The 19,963-nt window shown below is 33.5% G+C and overlaps 1 non-coding gene across 1 annotated transcript; it reads left to right on the top strand.

Annotated features, from left to right (window-relative positions):
* The first annotated feature begins 2,118 nt into the window (after positions 1–2,118).
* LOC128291202 (small nucleolar RNA R71) lies at positions 2,119–2,225 on the top strand. Its single transcript, XR_008280978.1, has one exon. It is a non-coding gene; the product is annotated as a small nucleolar RNA R71 (small nucleolar RNA).
* Positions 2,226–19,963: the final 17,738 nt, after the last annotated feature.

Here is a 19,963-nt window from a genome sequence, read left to right as displayed (position 1 = left end):
GACCTAAGGCACGCCCGTGTGGCTGGCCGTGTGGTATTTAGAGAGTCTGTGTACCATGATTCGATTAGTATGTTAGATGTTAAAAACTAAAATTTAAAGAAATTAATACTGTTAGTGCTCGGGTTGCCTCCCAGGAAGCGCTTATTTATAGTCTAAGCTCAACTTACTTCTCTGATGCGTGATCATGGTGAATCGAGGAGTTTACACTCCTCATCCCTACTATCAATTTTATCAACATAAGGTTTAAGATGAGTACCATTTACCTTGAATGTGCCAAATTTGGAGTGGTTTACCTCGATCGTACCATATGAAAAAATACTAATTACCGTAAGAGGGGTTTATTCATTTGGTTTAGAAGTGGCGATTCGAGGATCTGCTGTATCGAATAGTACTTTGTCTCCAACTTTAAGTTGATTTTTGGAGGAATTAAGCTCCACATGGTATGATTTTGGTTTATCGTGTTTTCTCGATTTATGTGTCCGCCATCCATCTAGCTCCTCGATTTGTAACCTTCGTTCTTCAAGGATAGGTTCTTTGTTGTTGCTTGGCTTATGTATGTTCTTCGAACCTATTTTTTCCAAAAAAAGGTTACACTATATGGTTAGTTTTAGCCAAATGATTTATACAACCAAATGAATTACGGGCTTGAAGGGTGATTGTTTCGTCTCCCACACAAAGTGTCAGTTCACCTGTGCCAATGTCAATAATTGTTCTGGCGGTTGCTAAAAAGGGCCTTCCTAAAATTAAGGGGACGTTGCTATCCTCCTCTATGTCTAGAACAACGAAATCAACTGGGAATATAAATTTGCCAATTTTAACGAGTGCATCTTCAAGAATATCCCTAGGAAATCTGATAGTTTTATCTGCTAATTGAATGCTCATCCTAGTTTGTCTGGGTTTCCCTAGACCTAGTTGCTTAAATAATTTGTAAGGTATAACATTGATACTAGCCCCTAAATCAGCCAACGCATTATTAAAATCTAAACTACCAATTAAACAAGGAATTGTAAAACTCCCTAGATCTTTTAGTTTGTTAGGCAGCTTATTCTGTAGAATGGTGAAAGCATCGCTGCTTCACTCCACATGCGATGCTTCATCTAACTTCCGTTTATTTGCTAGAAGCTCTTTTAAAAACTTGACTGCGTTTGGCATCTGCGAAAGGGCTTCAATAAACGGTAAGTTAATATGTAGTTTCTTTAGAAGTTTAAGGAATTTACCAAATTGTTCATCTGAATGGTCTTTCCTTGTCGCATTGGGGTATGGCACACGAGGTCTATATTCTGTAATCACCGGCTTTGGCTCATTATGGCCTACCTCATCCTTACCTATGCTTACCACCGTTTCTGGCCTTGGTTCTGCAACTAGCCCTTCCTCATCTTGAATGGCAATAGCGTTGAGATGCTCCATTGGGTTAGATTCAGTGCGGCTTGGCAGACTACCTTGTGGTCATTCGGAAATCAACTTGGCGAGCTGTCCAATCTGAGTTTCGAGCCCCTGGATTGATTGTTGATTTTTGAGTGTGGTCTCGGTATTCTCAAAATGAGTTTCTGACACTAAGATGAATTTTGTTAACATCTCCTCAAGGTTCGGTTTTTTCTCTTGTTTATAGGGTGGTTGTTGGAAGCCTGGAGGTGGTGGTCTCTGATTCTCTTGGCCTCCCCATGAAAATTAGGGGGGTTCCTCCAACCTGCATTGTAAGTATTGCTATAGGGATTGTTTTGAGATCGAGGATTGTTACCCATGTAATTTAACTGTTCGTTCTCCATGTTGTGGCCATAAGGTGGGTATTCTGAACTGTTTGATCCGCCTCCACTTACTTCGCATTGCATTACTGGGTGAACCTGTGAAGAACTAAGGAAACCATCAATTTTCTTATTCAAGAGTTCTATCTGATTAGAGAGCATGGTGACCGTAACGTCGTTATAAACGCCGACTGTTTTTGTTGGTTTTGTCCTCATAACTTGCCACTAATAGTTCTTCAGTGACATCTCCTCTATAAATTCATAGGCATCTTCAGGTGTCTTATTATTGATTGTTCCACTAGTAGCTGCGTCAACCATTTATCGAGTCGAAGGATTCAGGCCATTATGAAAGGTTTGAACCTGTAGCCAAAGCGGTAACCCATGGTGAGGGCATATTCTTAAGAGGTCCTTGTATCTCTCCTATGCATCGTAGAGTGTTTCTAAATCCATCTGCACAAAGGAAGAAATATCATTACGTAATTTACCCATTTTAGCCGGTAAAAAATATTTTAATAAAAACTTTTCGGTCATTTGTTCCCAAGTAGTGATTGACCCTCGTGGCAATGAGTTTAACCACTGTTTAGCTTTGTTTCTTAATGAAAAGGGGAATAACCGAAGACAAATGGCGTCATCAGAAATGCCATTAATTTTACATGTATCATATAGTTCCAAAAAGTTTGCCAAGTGAGCGTTGGGATCCTTGTCCTGCAAACCATTAAACTGAACAAACTGTTGTATCATTTGAATTGTGTTAGGTTTCAGTTCAAAAGTATTTGCGGCTACAGCCGGTCTAACTATGCTCGATTCAGTTCTTGATAAAAAAGGTTTAACATAATCATACATAGTGCGCGGAGCAGGATTCTGATTAACAACAATCGCAGGAGGTAGCAGATTTTCTTGGTTTTCAGCCATCTCCTCGGTTGTGGTTAAAGAATCGTCCTCTTGCTCATCCTCTGTGTATCTTAGGCTTCGCCTTATTTCTCTCCGGTTCCTACGAACTGTGCGGTCGATCTCACCGTCAAATAGTAGTGGTCCTGACGGGTTTCTTCTGGTCATAAACTAGAAAAGCCTGTCAGAAGGAAATAACAGAAAAATTAGAAAAGAAAATAAAAATTTAAATTGTAATTAAAGTAAAGTGGCTAAAGTAATAAAAATCGAGTTTTCCTAATATCCTAGTTCCCCAGCAATGGCGCCAAAAACTTGATGCGTGATATTCGTAACAAGTTTTAAAGATTTATAACTGAAATGTTCTTGAGACGAACTTATTATCACAATTAAGACAAGTGTACCTATCGAACAGTAGTATAGTTCAGCAAGACCAAATTGTCGAACCCAAAGGAACTACGAGTACTAGTATTTACTTCATTTTTATTATTTAGCCTAAAATTTAAGAGGTTTGGTTGTCTAAACTAATTATTAACTAAGAATGCATAGAAAGAAAAAAACTTGGAAAAATAATTTTGGGAAATTTTGATTGATTGAGACAATACCTAAGGACAAATCCACCTAGACTTCACTTGTTATTTGACTCTGAATCAGACGATTTATTCATTTGACTTGATCCGTAGAAATCCCATTATATCTCTCGAGACTAATAACGTCTAACCCTAGGTTGAATAATTGAAATCTCTTTCTAATTAACACCCTAGAATTGCATTAACTCGATCTATGGATTCCCTTATTAGGTTTCACCCTAATCCGGAAAAATCTTGTCACCCTATCTCTAGGCGCGTAATCAACTCCGCTTAATTATGACAAATTTACTCTTAGACATGGTCTATTCCTCCTCTAAATAAGAGCTTAACTTGAATCAATATCCTAGAATATCAAAACAAGAATTAAGAACACATAATTAAGAACAAGTCAAATATTTATCATACAATTCAGATAATAATAACAAGATCTGTCTTAGGTTTCATTTCCCTTAAGTATTTAGGGGTTTAGTTCATACTTATGAAAGAAAACATCTCAAAAGTATAAAGATAGCAAAACATAAGAAAACCCAAAACTTTTGAAGGAACTTGAAGGGAGATCTCCAGTCTTGATGATGAATTGGGCTCTTGAGATAGATCAATCAACTTTTCTTGAGTAATTCCTTGCTTCCTACTCTGCATCCCCCTTCCTAAGTGCCTTTTCAAGTGTTTAAATAGGCTTTGGAATGTCTAAGAACCCTCAAAATTGGCCTTTTCCGAATTGGACTAAACTTGGGGTCGGCAGGGACACGCCCGTGTGCGATTACTAAAGGCCATGGTCAAGGCTATTAAATGGGCACGGGCGTGTGATCCACCCGTGTTAGTCGTGCTTCGATCCTGCCAAATTGACACGACCGTATGACATGCCCATGTGAGGAAGTCTAGGCCCTGTTGTTTTCTCATATGGGTCCATTTTCTCTATTTTCGGCCCGTTTCTCACTCTTTTTACTCTCCTATGCTCTCCTAAGTATAAAACATGAAATTAAAGGATTAGGAGCATCAAATTCCCCAAATCTAAGGAGAAACCATCCATAAATGCGTTAGGCATGGGGTAAAAATATGTATAAATTACAGTTTATCAGTAGTTAATTAGCTTTTATTTAATTCAGAAAAATGTGAACTAGTTGATTTTCCTTAAAACATGTCTTTTAAGCAAAATCTTTGAAACTAATTATTTTACAAAATCGAAAATCTTAGTTTTTAGAAAAAAAAGTGTTTTATTGAGTTGTAGTTTAAAAATCCATAAAAATAGTATAAAATCCCAATTTAAACCAAACAATCCAAAGTCCCAACATTACAATAATAAATACCTAAAGATAATATAAAATCAAAAGTTGTAATAAAGCAGTTCAGTAGTGGTGGTCACCTTCGAGCCCTTCGCTGGACCAATCCGCCTAAGTCTGGGGATTACCTGTATAGATTAAATAGGAAAAGGGGTGAGTTTTCGCAAGATCAGTGTGTAATCCCCACAGAAAACATACATACAGATACACATAAGAAAATAATCAATTACAGTCTGGGGCCTATGCCCATTACCGATTCAGTTTGGGCCTTGGCCCATTCGGATATAGTCTCAAATATAATTTAGGCCTTGGCCCATGTCAGATACAATATGCAATAGCAGAAAATCAGAATCCTACCCACCAACCTCTACACACCATCTCCGTCCATCCTTACACACTATGTGGGGATTAAATCAACTCACCCATCCCTACACACCATGTTGTACCAAAACGCGGCACATAATCAGAAATTTGCAGCAGAGCTGCAAGATAACAGGCTTAATAGCCTTTCAGACACTTCCTCCAGATAAAAATAACTCACCTCGATGCAATGCAACATACAAAAGATGTTATGCTATTATGTAATTACAGTACATACATTCAGATATCATAATTCATGCTCGATAAAGAAATCAGACAGACAAATCACTCATATAGGGGTCTAAGTAGGGCTTATCGACCCCTCAGTAGGTCCACAATCGACTTGGGCGTCTCGTGCAACCTTAGACAACTATTTAAAAAAATGGGCTCACACACCCGTAGGGCTCACACGGCCCAAATTGGCCTTAGCCATGTGATTCATTTTTAATGTAATCCATGCTAGCTAAATATTCATATATGTTTTCACTATATACTTATATGTTCATTCAAAGTTGTCTACTTGAGTCATTGTTACTAAATTATTTATATCTTGAGCTATAGAACTCTAAACTAAGATTCGCTTGATGTTTTTGAAACTAGAATCAAATACCTCTCTACCATAAAATTTTCAGAATTTATAGTAAAATCTTCAAATTTATCCCTATTCTTCTGTTTGACAACTTCAACCTCTCCTTACTAAAAATTATTTATCTCTTAGTACGGAATTTGGATGATGTTTCCGTTTGTTTCTCTTGAAAATAGACTCATTAAGGATTTAAAAATATAAATTTAAGCCCCTAATTATATTTTTTTACAATTTTTGATGATTTTCCAAAGTCAGAATAGGGGAACCCAAAATCATTCTGACCTTGTCTCAAAAAATTTATTATATCTCATAATTTATAATTTCATTACTTACACTATTTTTTCCATGAAAGACTAGACTCAATAAAATTTAATTTCATATTTTAATCAACCACTAACTCAATTTCCACTATTTTTGATGATTTTTCAAATTTAGACTATTACTGCTGTCCAAAATTATTTTAGTGCAAAATGTTGATTTCCAAGTTTATAACACCCGTATTTCCTTTCTCTACAATTTTTTGCATTATTTTCTCTTATTTCTATCATTTCTCAATAGCCAGCAATTTTGGCTTTTCGCTAAATCCCGTTTTCTGCGTTTCAGGGACACACTTAGTATCGATTCGCTATGCAAAGTAACCCAAGCCTTCAAAAACCTATATTTGACTAATGTATCCCTTAATTAATCACTTGATTCATCAATCGAACCAAATATCCCCAACATAAAACTTGAGAAACTAAGCCAACGACGATTCAAAAACTTACCGCGACGAATCCGATAACCAGTCGTCTCCACACAATGGAATATTCGCTTAAAACCTTTGAACAACACCTAAATGAAAGTAAAACAAACCTTTTGTTAATTGCCTAATCAAAATACCATAACTAAGGGGAAAAATTCCACTTACCAAAATAGATGAAGTTGAAAGTTGCACCCAAAAAGATGACTCACAAAAAATACAGAAAAGAAAAGAGTAGGGAAAAGAGAAGAGAATTTTGGCTATAGAGCAAGAGATGAACCGGTCAAGAAAATGAAAAGAGAGGGGAAAGAGAAGAAACAAGATTCGGCCAAAGGGGAACAAAAACCAAAAGTGAACAAGAAGGGAGAAGAAACGGCAGAGAAACAAAAGTCTAACGTCAGAAAATTTGTTGGGAAAAAAGAAAATAGAAAGCTGATAAGAAGAAAATCTTATTTTGATAACTTCTCCCCAATTATCTCTTAAAAACACTCCCTATTAACCCACTAAAACACAACTACTCAAACAAAAATTAATTCCCCTGCTAGCGCAGGGACTCGAACACAGGATCTCCTACACACTAACACTCCACTTAACCACTGAACAGGAGTAAGGCCTAATTCATTCAAAATACCAAAATTTGTTCAAGCGAAGGCTTGAGCTTGAGACCTCCCAAACACTCCCAGAACACATAACCACTAAAGCTAATAGATATTTGTGTCATATTTTCACAATAACAAAATTAGAAATTTTAGGGCGTTATAGTTCGAGGCCCTGAAAATCAGGTATGTGTTCTTTTACAAGAACATCAAGGAAAAATCGAGCCTAGCCTAAACTACACAGCTTACCTACACAACTCCATACACGATCATTTCACCCTTAGAACCCTAGGATTACGTTTCTCACATGGCCTAGGACCTCCCATACAGTGGTGTCTCCCTTGTAGGTTGAAATTTAGGAATTGCATTCCTCCTATCTTTTGGACCTCTTTAATGGAACTTGTTCTTGATATTATTGAGTGTGTTATTTTGGAACAATTACTCAGATTAAATAGGGAGTTGTTCAACTTTGTCTTGTTGAGGTTCTGGATTAATTTCTTAATCAATGATAGGTATGAAAACCTGAACATCGTCAAAAGTGATAGCAAGAACTAAATTGGAGTTCAATTCCTCCTCAAAAGTAATGTCTCTAACCTTATTTCTCTCTCCAAACTCAATATCCTCAAAATATGTTGCAATTCTTGTCTAAAAAATATTTCTAATTATGGGATCATAAAACTTATAGACCCTAGATCACTCAGAATAACTAATAAAATAACTACTCATTGTTTTGGAGTCTAATTTCTTTTCATGTGGCATATAAGGCATTGCCTCAATTGGACATCCTCAAAAGTGCTTTAGACTAGGTTTTCAACCTATCCAAAGCTTATAAGGTGTTTTTGTAATTGCTTTAGTGGGTATTCTATTCAGAATGTAAGTTGTTGTCTTTAAAGGCACTAGCCAAATGAGCAGTTTCAAACTTATCATGCTTCAACATTTCTTCCTTTTGTACACAATGAGAAATAAGTTAATTTAGAGTCTATTTCTCCTTTTAATAGTTGTAACTAATTTTAAATTGATTAGACTGTGCAGGAAGTGATACCGAAACCATAAGAATAAGTAATTTCTCAAAAAGCTCGATCTTAAGTGCCTTAAATCTTGAAACAACATAGAACATCTCCATAATGTACTCCCTTAGGTATCCTTAACCTTTATACTTCATAGACAAGAAGCTAGAAGAGATCCTTCATAGACATCAAAGAAGTCAAAAGTGATGTCATCTCAACCTTATCATTTTTAGAAAAAAGTTTCTCAATTTCGTTAAGGAAACCCTTGGCCTGAGTAATCTCTTTAGATTCTATGCCCTTAAAGGCTTATAGAATGTTGTGCTTCATGATCATTAGACTAATATAGTTTGGACAATCCCACCTCTTAAAATCCCTTTTAGCATGAGGAGTGTTTGCCGCAGTGAGAGGTGAAGGTTGTTCTTCCCTTAGTGCAAGGTCTTTGTCAAATATAGCCAAGCACTATAAACAAGTTTCTTTTTCATTCCTTGAAATTAGTCTTATTAAGCATGGGTATAGAATCTATATTAGAAGATATTGTCGCAGCAAAAGATAAACTAGTTGAATAAAAAACAAAATAGATAAAAACAAGCTCAAATGAATATTCATAAGTAAACAACAAATTCAAAATAGTGGTTAATCTCATCTCAAGGCTTTGGATAGTAATATTAACAGTAAGCGATATTCTTGTTGTAGCAATCAAACATTGACAATAAATTATATCAAATAATGAATCAATCATTGGACTAACTTATTGCTCAAACAAAGTACTTTATAATTCTCACACATTTATCACCATAGATGTCATTGAAATTCTATCAAATATTAACTTACCTTTGGGTCAATTAATAAACACATGAATCACAAAAACATATAATCATGTTGATATTTTAAAAAACTAATCTAAGAAAAAAGGTCACTTTTATGGCATTTTGTTTCAACTAATTTATTTAAAACATTAGACATCCTTAATTAAAACCCAAAACCAAAATCAATTTATTTGTTTCAAAATAGTTCTCTTAATTTCATCTTTCAATCAAATTAAAAGATAATAGTATATATATGTACATATATTTATCCTAAAACAACACACAATAATGTTGACAAGTATAGTAATAGTTGAATAAATTAAAACAACCTCACATGAGACTTCAAATTTAAATCAAAATAATTTTTAATAAAGGAAAACCACATCCTAAGATATCAGACACTCCATTAGTATTTCATCTTTAGACAAAATATTAACTTGTAAGTGATATCTTGGTGTAGTAACCAAACATTGATAATAAGAACATGTCAAATAATAGATCTTCCTTTGAGCCGATTTATTACTCACATGTAAAACCCAATAATTGTTACATATTTATTGTCGTAGTTGTACATGTAAAATTTTTAAATATTAATCTTCCTTTGGGTCTGTTGAAACCATTTTTTGGAAAAACGGGGTCGACTTGGTTTTGAAAATGAAAATGAAAATGGGATTCATCACCAATCCTTTTTGCTGAGGTGTGATTGGGTCACCCCAAATTAATCATTTTAATAAAAGTTAAAATTTACTAAAACGATAATTTTTGGTCTACAAAAATCAAAAAATGAGTTCGAGAGTCGATTACGCACGAGGAAGGATTAGCACGCTCGATACGCCCAAAAATTGGTACCTAGTTGATTAATTAGTGTCTTAGTGTCAAAAATTAAAAACTTGAAAGACCTTGAAATACGATCTCTCTTTTGTAAAAAAAAGCTCAAATGTTAAAGACCTTCTCGTCTCAAAGTGATGAAATGTCACATTCAGTAAGTTAGGACACGACATCTCGAACTTTTTGAGAATAAGCTTGTCTTTTACTTAAAATTCGTGTACTTTAACTTTTTTTTAAAAAAAAGGGGTATTCGATTATTTAGAGTAAACGAGGGAAATTGAAACCCAGTAAGTTAGGGCATGATATCTCGAACTTCCAAATATCGAATATTGCCTTTGTTTGTGAAAATCTCATCTCGAGGTAACAAGATGTCATATCCAGTAAGTTAGGACACAACACCTCGTATCTCCGAGGATAAGTATTTTATTCAAAACTTGTATTGCGATTTAAAAAGAATATTTCGTTATTTAAGTTAAATGAGAAAAAATCAAAACCTAGTAAGTTAGGGCACGATTTTCTCCAATTTCCAAATACGGAATATCGCTTTTATGAAAGAATAATTTTTCTCGGGTAATTAATATAAATTTGTGGTAAAATGGAATAGCGAAGAATGAACAAAAAAATATAAATTTCGATATCAACGAACATAACAGAATAAAAATAAACACATAATAAGAATGATGAGAACAGAAATGGAGGAATAAAACGAACAAGCAATGTAAGAGAATAATAAAAGATTAATAATAATTATAATAGTAAAAATAATAATAGTAATAATAGCTAAGTAGGAAATAATTACAAGACGGCAAATAATATAATAATAGTGATAGTACTAAAGAAAAAAAGTATTAATAATAGTAATAAATATAATAGTAATAAATAGAAAATAATAGTACATTAATAATAATAGTATATGTTAATATCAATAATAATATATAAAAAAGGAAATAATAATATGGTAAAAAATAATATGTTAATAAAAATAACAGTAGTAGTAATAATAAAAAGTAATAGTAATAAAAATAAAAATAAAAATAATAATAATAATAATAATAATAATAATAATAATAATAATAATAATAATAATAATGTTAATGGCAAAAATAGCAAAAATAACTTAAAAGGACTAAGTTGAACTTAAAATGAAAGTTTAGGGCCAATTCAGAATAAAAATACAAAGAAAATGACCAATTTGGGCGTGCGGATAACAAGGGAGGACCAAAATGGGCAATATCCCATCCTCCCAAAACGCACAGCACCAAGAGGGACCCAATCGAAAGTCAAAATAAATTACAGGGCAAAATTATAAATAATGAAAAATTAAATTTCAAAACAATAAAAAAGCGGAAGGGCTAAAAGTGCAATTAGCCCTTCCGTTGAAAACACGTGGGTCCTAGGCTTGGAGTGGGTCGGGTCGTGGGTTAAGGCTCAAAACAACGCCGTTTTGGGGTTTAAGGACTCAAGCCAAAACGACGTCGTTTTGGCTCTCTATTTAAGTGAATTTTCAAAAAAAAAATCATTTCAACACCCTTTTTTTAAAAAAAAACTTCTCCCTCCTCTTTTTCTCTGAAGTGCCTCTCCTTCAGCCAAGCTCCATGAGCTCATGTAGGTAGCTTGCTTGGTACATCAATCACTAGCCACCACAAGATGGTGGCGGAAATTTAAAAAGGTATATTTTTTTATTTTTAAATTTTTAATATATATATGTGTATTTTTTAAGAAAATAAAGGAGTAAATAGGTTCAAAAGAAAATAAAATAAATAAATAAAAACAAAAATGAAAATAAATAAAACCTTTATTTCGAAACCTTTGAACTCTATTTGGTGTTTCTTGTTGCGATTTTGTGTTGGTGTTTTAAACTTTTTGATGGTATTTCCACCCTTTTTTTATGTTTGAATGTCTGTTTCTATTTCCAAACAAAAAAAGTCCTGAAAATTTACAATTTTGGGACCTTTATAGCCCGACTTCATTACAATTTTTTTACTATTTCTTCTCTGATGTTTTGCAGGTGGCGGTGCAAGTGGTGACATGATAAGGGCGATGGAGCAGGTGGTTAGAAGGTAGTTGGCCGAAAGTCAAGCATAGGGGCAGTGGCTAGGGTTTTTTAGTCTTCTTTTTTTTTTTAATTGCTATGGGCTAGGGTTAAAAGGGGTTTTGGGCTGTTGGGTATTTTAGTTTGGTTTGGGTATTTTAGTTTGGTGGGCCGGGCAAAAGTGGGCTGGTACAGGGTCGATCTGTAACGCCCCAATTTTCGGGAATTCTGTGAATGTTGGCAAAATTTCATGCTTTAATTTTGTCATTTGTGAGTGAAATTATGAAATAGGACCTATGTGAAAATGTTTGAAAATGCTATAGGCTAAATTGAAGTGGCCAAATAAATAGGAGTGCAAAATAGGAGGATTTGCATGACAAACCTCCCATTTTACATGAAGTGGCCAGCCATCATGTTGTTGTAGACAAAATGTGCACTTGATATCCATAATTTATGGTACAAATTGATACAATTTGATAATGGGTTAGGTAAATATTCCATGATAATGGGTTAGGTAAATGTTTCATGATAATGGGTTAGGTAAATGTTCTATGATAATGGGTTAGGTAAATGTTCCATGATTGGAATTTCATGTCTTTTGTATTAAAGAATTAAATGGATGAAATATGAAATTTTATTAAAAGAAAAAGGGGTGAAAAGAACAAAGTTTTGTCCATATTTGTTCATCATAGCCTAAAGTTAGAGAAGAGAAAGGAGAGAGAAAGCTCTTGAATGTTCGGTCACTTAGGGAAGAAAATTAAAGGTAAGTTCATGGTAGTTTGCTTCTATCTTGATGTTCATGAGTTCTTCTTGATTCTACCTTAACTCTTGAAGCATATTTTGGTTTTTGGTTGTGTTGTGAGCATTTGGTCATGAATTAAAATGAAGGAAATGGTTGTTGTTTCATGTTTTTTTGATGAAAAATGGAAGATATGTGAAGTTGAGCCAAACAAATGAGCATGCATGTGCCTTAGATGCTAAAGGGAAAAATCAGCTAATATGTTGTTCTTTAAAATGATGAAATGGATATTATGCTTAAGTAAAAATCATAGATATGTGATGATTGATTGGTGATATACATGCTTAAATAACATGCATGCAAGATAGGTGTATGAAAGAGTGATTTGGTAATAAATCTGCTTGAGACAGCAGCAGTAACGTGACTTTGGAAAATCACCATAAATTGTAGGAGATGAATTAGAAGCTGAATAAATTATGTAATTAAAGCTTAATGAGTCTAGTTTCAAATGAAATAAATTAGAACATATTTTGAATTCTGTAAAATGAGAAATTTTATTTGTAATGAAGAGTGGTCAGATTAGTCAAACAGTGAAACATGGGAAACTTTAAGAAAAATCTGGTATTGATTGGCCATACCAAAAATTTTGAAAATTTTATAGATAGAAGATATATGATCTGTTTTCAGGGAAAATTAACGGCACTTGATTTGGAGTTTCGTAGCTCCAGTTATAAATGATTTAGTGACTGTTGCTCAGGAAGACAGCTTGCAGTGAAATTATGATTATTTGGTAAACATTGACAAAAATTTGTTAATGAGTTGCTTATTGATTTCTTATAAGCTTACTATGATCTGTAGGTGTGGTTGGCCGAATATCGTAAGGGGTTAATACGTAGTTTGTATTTGAATAGTTAGATTAACGTGTTAGTAATCCAATTGTAGGCGGTTCGTGTGTGGATCTCGTCAGCATATCGTCGCAAACAGGTGTGTAACTAACACCCTCTTTCTTAGTCTAGATCGGCAAAAGTCGAAAAGTCGAAATGCCAAAACTGGTATTTTGTAGATTTGCGAAAAGTAATGCTCGTGAGGTAAATCGATTAATGTTTTTGGTAAGCTGCAATGTTTGACCGCAAAGTGCATGATTTACGTGCCCTCGATATTTTTGGGCTTAATGGGCCAAAATCGGAATGATGGGCCAACGGCCCAATTCGTAAGAACCCTCGAGACGTGATTCTATAGTACGTGAAAGGTAGGAATATGCATGAAAACCCTAAAATAGATAAATTACTGAAATACCTTTAAAAGTGGAAAATTTACGCTTTACCCCTAGTAGATAGATTACCAAATACCCCTAGGGTTAAATTGACCTAAATGCATGTTTGATTGTTGTTATTTATCGCATGCCATGTTGTTATTATCTCGATGCATGGGATTGGGATATTGACGAAGGAAGTATCTGAAAGTGGCTTGTCCACGTCTTCGGAGGCTTTGCCTCAATTTATCGTTAACTGAGCGAGCAAGGTCAAGAATCGTGGAGTGTTAATGGGTGGGTTGAGCTATTACCCACATGGAGTGTATGGTGGTACAGGTAGAGTGTAGTGGTTGGTGGGTTGAGTAGTCTCCCAAATGGGCTTGCATATGTTTACTTGATGTTGCATGTATTTTGAAATGGGCCTATGGGCCATACTTATTATCTCAATAAGGGCTAAGGCCCGCTTTATTGTAATCAAAAGGGCTCGCCCAAGACCATCATTACTGAATGGGCTTAGGCCCAATGGGCTTGAGCTGACTTGGGCTTTGAATGGGTTTTCCTTACACACTGAGTTTCCCCAAACTCACCCCTTTTATTTTCATCCACGCAGGAAATCCTCGACCATAGTGGGCTTGGAGCTGTGAGGGAATTCGGAGTGGCCACCCGTTTTGAAAGTTTCCTTTTCTCCTGGTGAACTGGACATCCTATTATTTACGTTGAGGTTTGGGTTTTTAAATGTAATAAGGCCGCTTAATTATTTTTGATGGTTTTAATATGTATTACTAAGATAGGTATTACTTATTTTAACTGTTGAAATTGGATAGCTTTAGGGCGTGTTTTCAAAAAAAAAAAACAACGATTGATTTCAAAATAACACGAAGCTTCCGCAATGGAAGTATTTTCCAAAATTAATCACTTTTCCTAAAAATGACTTAATCAAATCGGTTTCCTAGAAATATACATGACGTTAAGGTGTGGCAATGGCGGTGTGCATGTCTAGGATTGGATCCGAAGGGAGCTTGGTACTTAAGTAGTCCGATAGACTCACCTCCTCTTTTCCGGTTTCCTACCTGGTGCACAGCTTCCATTCACTTTAACCTATAATGAAATTATCTTTTAAAACACTAAGTAGGTTTTTCTGGATCAACAATATAAAATGTTTTGAACGCTTCGATGTGGCATGTCGGATCCGGCCATAACATTTGTGCCGGGTTTGGGGTGCTATACGATCAATATTAACTTGGCTTAATTTACATGCACAACTTTTTTATATTTTAAAACAAAATAAGTTCAACAACAGAGGTGACTTTGGCAACTTTTGTTTTCATTAAATTATTTTAAAATATATAAATATATCAATATTCAAATTTAAAATTTAAAATTTTCTTTAACAATTAAATGTCAAAACTGAAATTTCGATACGATTTACAACATAACCTAAAATAAAGTTGTCTAAATGTCGCCATTAAAAACCAAAACATTAATCTTTACTGATTTTATAATTAAAAAGAACTATGTAACGGAAACTCTTTTACTCCAAATTTTAAAACTATTAAACTAAATATCTCAAAAATCAAAATCATAATAATTAACATATTTTACAATTCAAATTGTAAATTATGTCATAATAATTTAAACAAACATTCAAATCATAATATGTCAAAATCATATATTATTCAACCAAACTTAAAACTAAAATATTTATAACAAGATAATTAAAATTCATCGATTAATATTAATAAATTTAAAACAAGTAATCATGCACTAACAAAAAAAATCGAAGTAAGCTGCACAATTGGTAAAAATTTAGCAGTAACGATGATGCAAAACATTAAACATAAGATATTGACTCATGTTGCACCAAAGCATTCCATTCAAATTTACAAAACAACTATACGAGAACTAAACATTTAATCTCACAAATAATATAATCAAAAATATATAGTAGATAGTTTCTAATGAAACCCAAACCTGTTATATAGGGTTCCTAAAAATTATGCTCCAGAAAAACTACTGCTGGTTTAGTCCATTAAAGGTAAGTACAAATACAAGCTCTCTTTTATTTGCAGAGAATAGCTTCTTAGATTGTGAGAACTTGAAGAAAAATCTAGAAATCTATGAAATTTCTCAGTCATTCATGATACTTAATTTGTCCCATTCATCTATTGAAAGTCATGAGTGATCATACACTGAATTTGAGTTTAGTTCGTAATCATCAAGTGATATTGGCTTTCGGTTATAAGGCTTGTGTTGAAGTCTTTTTAATGAGAGATTGGCAAAATTACTTCTAATCACTACTTGAGTTAATTTTGGTACTTCTCAAATTAAAACTCTAATCAACATAAATAGAAAAGATTTAGAATGTATGATCAAAAACATCAAATTCAAATATTAAATTTATAAAATTTGAAAAATGAATCAACTCATAAATAATAGAAAATTAATTCGTTCTCAATGATTCAACTTAACGAGACTCTGATCACTTGTTAGAACCGTAAAATAAAATCTAATATAAACTTAAAACTATAAATCACTAAGAACAAAACTAGATTTGAAAACGAACCTGAATCCACGAATTTCTTGAAATCTTCTGATCTTATAATTTTGATCTTCCAAATTAACACACAAGTAACTCTCTCTTTTCTAAGGCAATGGTGAAAAACTAAAGCCAAATTTTCTTTTTTTTTCTTTGTTGTAGTAGAAACAAAGGTCAATCTGGGGGGCTGGCAGGGACCTCGGCCCCCTCTAAAATAGAAAATTGTTATTTAGCCCTTTAAATTTTTTTAAAATTTTAAATTAGTAAAGGTAAAATTATACTTTAGCCGCTCCTAAAATTATAAAAATTTGATTTAATCCTTTAAAAATTATTAAAATTTCATTCGCCCCCTAAAAAATTGTTCTAGCTTCGCCCGAAAATAAGAGAAGAGAAATGAGCTTTCTCTTTCTTCTTTTCCTAATATTTTCCCCTAACATTAAACTAATTATTCATTAATCTAATGGCTTTAATTTATTCTTCTAAAATAAATGGCATAAAATGCAAGGACTAAGGTTTGCCACTAACCTCAATTTAATCATGGAACAATTAATTTTATGAATATATTTAATTGCTATATAAGTTCTCCTTTGTTCCCACATCTATTAACTTCTTCAATTTGATCCTGTACTATTTATGTTATACTCTAATCAATTTAATTACTAATTAATTTCATATCTTAATCTTGGATATGATTTACTAACTTCTTAATTTTAAAATTTTGAACAGCTCAATTTAAGGAATTCAGCCTTGAATTGGGTTTTCAAATACCAATAAAAATTGGATTTTCGAAACCATTTTTTTGAATAAAGGGTGTCGACTTATTTAAAAACGAAAATGGAGTCGCCACCAATACTTTTTATTTAGGTGTGACCGAATCACCTAGAAATTTAGCCGTTTCAATAAGATATTTCGATTTATTAAAACGAATCATTTTGGTCTACGAAAATTTGAGAACACGGATCCGGGAGCTGGTTACGTGAGAGGAAGGATTACCACCCTCGTCATGCCCAAAATTGGTACCTAATCGATTAATTAGCGTCTTAATGTTGAAATTTGAAAATATTTTAAAATGAATTTTAAAATACGATCCCCCCTCATGAATTCTAATTTTAAAACGCCTGAATTACATTGAAACGAGCATCAAAGACTTACTCGTCCCGAGATAGTAAAGTGTCACATCTAGTAAGTTAGGACGCGACGTTTAAATCTTCGGGAGCAAGTTTGCCTTTAATCTTTATCGAAAGTTTGTGTTTTTTAAAATCTAAAAGGATATTTGGCTTTTTAGGTTTAACAAGAAAATCTAAACCCAGTAAGTTAGGGTACGATTTCTTGAATTCCTGAAACGTGAAATATTGCCTTACTTTGAATAAAACGAATGCAACATTTAGCAATGTGCGTTTTTTTTGTTTGGAATGAAACGGTCCGTATTTGGATAAATACATTTGAGGTTAATGATTTAAAATAAATGAAATAAAAGAGAATATAAAACATGAAATAATAATACATGAATTAAATGCTAGGTTAATGAATGTCAACAACATGAATATATCAACAAATAATTTCTAGGGCACATAATGGACGTGTTCACAAAATACACCATTTTAAGAGATCAACATCAATAATCACAAAAGAATGAAACAAAGTAATATATGAATAATTTCAAGTGAATAAAACGCTTTTAAAACAAATAACAAATGAAACAATTACAAAGGAAGAATATAAAAAAAGGATTCCAAATGAATAATGCATAAGAACTTAAAATAAATAATAAAAGGAGCTTTAAAATAAATAATATATAAAATTTTTAAAATGAATTACATATAAAATAGTTTGAGTTAAATACTATATATGAAAATTTTGCGTAGATAATATATGAAATAATCTAGAATAAAGAGTATATATAAAAAATATTTTAAAATAAATGATATATAGAAAGTTTAAAATAAATAATAATAAAGATGAATTTAAAACGGTTAACCTATAACATATAAAGATTTAAAAATAGATAATATATATAAAATAGTTTGAAATGAAATATATATAAAATAGAAAAATAAGTAATGTATGATGGTTTAAAATAAATAATACATATAAAAATCTAAAAGAACAATATTTAAAAATGTGTAAAATAAACTTAAAATACATGATAATAAGATGATTTAAGATAAACAACACATGAAAACAAACTTAAAATAAATGAAACTACTATAGTTTTAAAAGGAAAAGCAAAATTGTCTTTAAAAAAAGAAAAGAAAATGAAGTATAAATAAGGGTGAAATTGAAAGCTAAACAAAATTTTTGGGGAAAATTAGTAATGAAAATAAGGTAAGGGACCGAATTGAAACGTGTGAATAACAAGGGAGAACCAAATGTGCAATATTACAAGGTCCCCCTAAACGCAGCGTTTCGATATAGATCAGAAGGGAATAAATGCAAGAGTTGCGGGGTGAAATTAAAAAAAAAACGAATGAATGAAACCGAATTGAAACACGCTATAAAAGCTAAAGGACTCAAATCATAAATATCCCAAAATCCAAAAGAAACACGCGGATCCTTCATTTATCGGGTTGGGTATCGGGTTGGGTCGCATGGGCATGGCATAAAACGACGTCGTTTTGGGGTTATTGGACTTAACTCCAAACGACGTCGTTCCATGGGTTTATAAAGCCAAATTTTTTTTTGAAAAGTTTTCATTTCATCAGTGCTTTTTAAAAGAGAGAGAGAGAGAGGGGGGGGTTATCTGGCCTGGGCGATTTTTGGCCACCGGATTACTGCCCGTCTGTCACCGGCGACCGCTGTACACGGTGGCCGAAGGTGCGAAAATAGCCCTATTTCGATCCTCTCGTTCCCCTCACCCCAGATTCAAGTTCCAAACAAGCAAAAGCCTCCTAGAAAATCGGATAAAGCCATGAGAACCGTTCGGCTCCAACTTCTCCGATCTCCATAAAGGTAACGATATTCCTTCCTTTTTGAATGTGTATATGTGTATTGTATTTTGAATAAACTTGTGAAAGAAAGAAAATAAAGAAAGATAACAGAATGAAGAAAACCTTTTGATCTTTGTTTTCGATTACTATTTGTATTCATTGTTCGTAGTATGTGTGTAAAAAAAAAGTTACATTTTTGTTCTCTTGGCTATATAGCCGAATACATATTTTTTGGTCTCTATTGCCCTTGCGTGTTGTGTTGTTTCTGTTCCCTTTTTTGATCTGCTTATAGGTTGGGAGGAAGGTTAACAGGAGGGGCTTCCGTTTTGGTGTAAAAGACAGGCAGAGCCGACCCTCGAGCGATGTTTGCGCCAAGGACGCACGTGGCTGGCAGAAGGGAGGCTCGGCGCTAGGGTTAGCTAGGGTTTCTGCCTCTGCTGAAACCGTTTTGGTCTTTGGGCCTGCTAAGTGGGTCTTAAGATTTTTGTATTTTGGCCTGTTTAGGCTTTGGGCCTTATGTAAATGGACTATCCTTATTTTTTTGATTTTTTTTTTAAACGAGCAGGGCAATTTTGACCCATTACAGCTGCCCTTCTTTGCTCATTTTCGTATAACAGGAATAAAGCAAAGACTTTAAAAGGGCTAATTTTGTCTGGACTAGCTGAGTCTCGACTTCTCTTGGCACTTCCTTTCTTCAAGTATCTTCAATATGCTCTACTGTAACTCCAGAAGTACAAGATTTGTGACTTGTATCTTTAATCTATTCCACTGCAACTTCAGGGAAATAAGATCCTATGTCTTCAGTCTGCTCCACTGCAACTTCAGGGAGATAAGACTTGTAACTTCAACCAGCTCCACTGCAACTTCAAGGAGATAATGTATCACCCCCACGCTCGAAACCGTCACCGGAGTCAAGCTTGAGGTGTTACTAAACTTATCTTACCTTTTAAACAACTCTAAACCACTTATTTTAATTTTCGGAATAAACTGTTTTTCTGCGTCATGGTTGCTTAAAAATTCATTTCTCGAGTTTCAAAACTCGAAATTAAGATCCGTAA

The sequence above is a fragment of the Gossypium arboreum genome, chromosome 3 (assembly GCF_025698485.1).
Source record: "Gossypium arboreum isolate Shixiya-1 chromosome 3, ASM2569848v2, whole genome shotgun sequence".
NCBI classification, from domain to species: Eukaryota; Viridiplantae; Streptophyta; class Magnoliopsida; order Malvales; family Malvaceae; genus Gossypium; species Gossypium arboreum.
The sequence above is the reverse complement of the archived record's forward strand: the minus strand, read 5'-3'. Positions and strand labels throughout refer to the sequence as shown.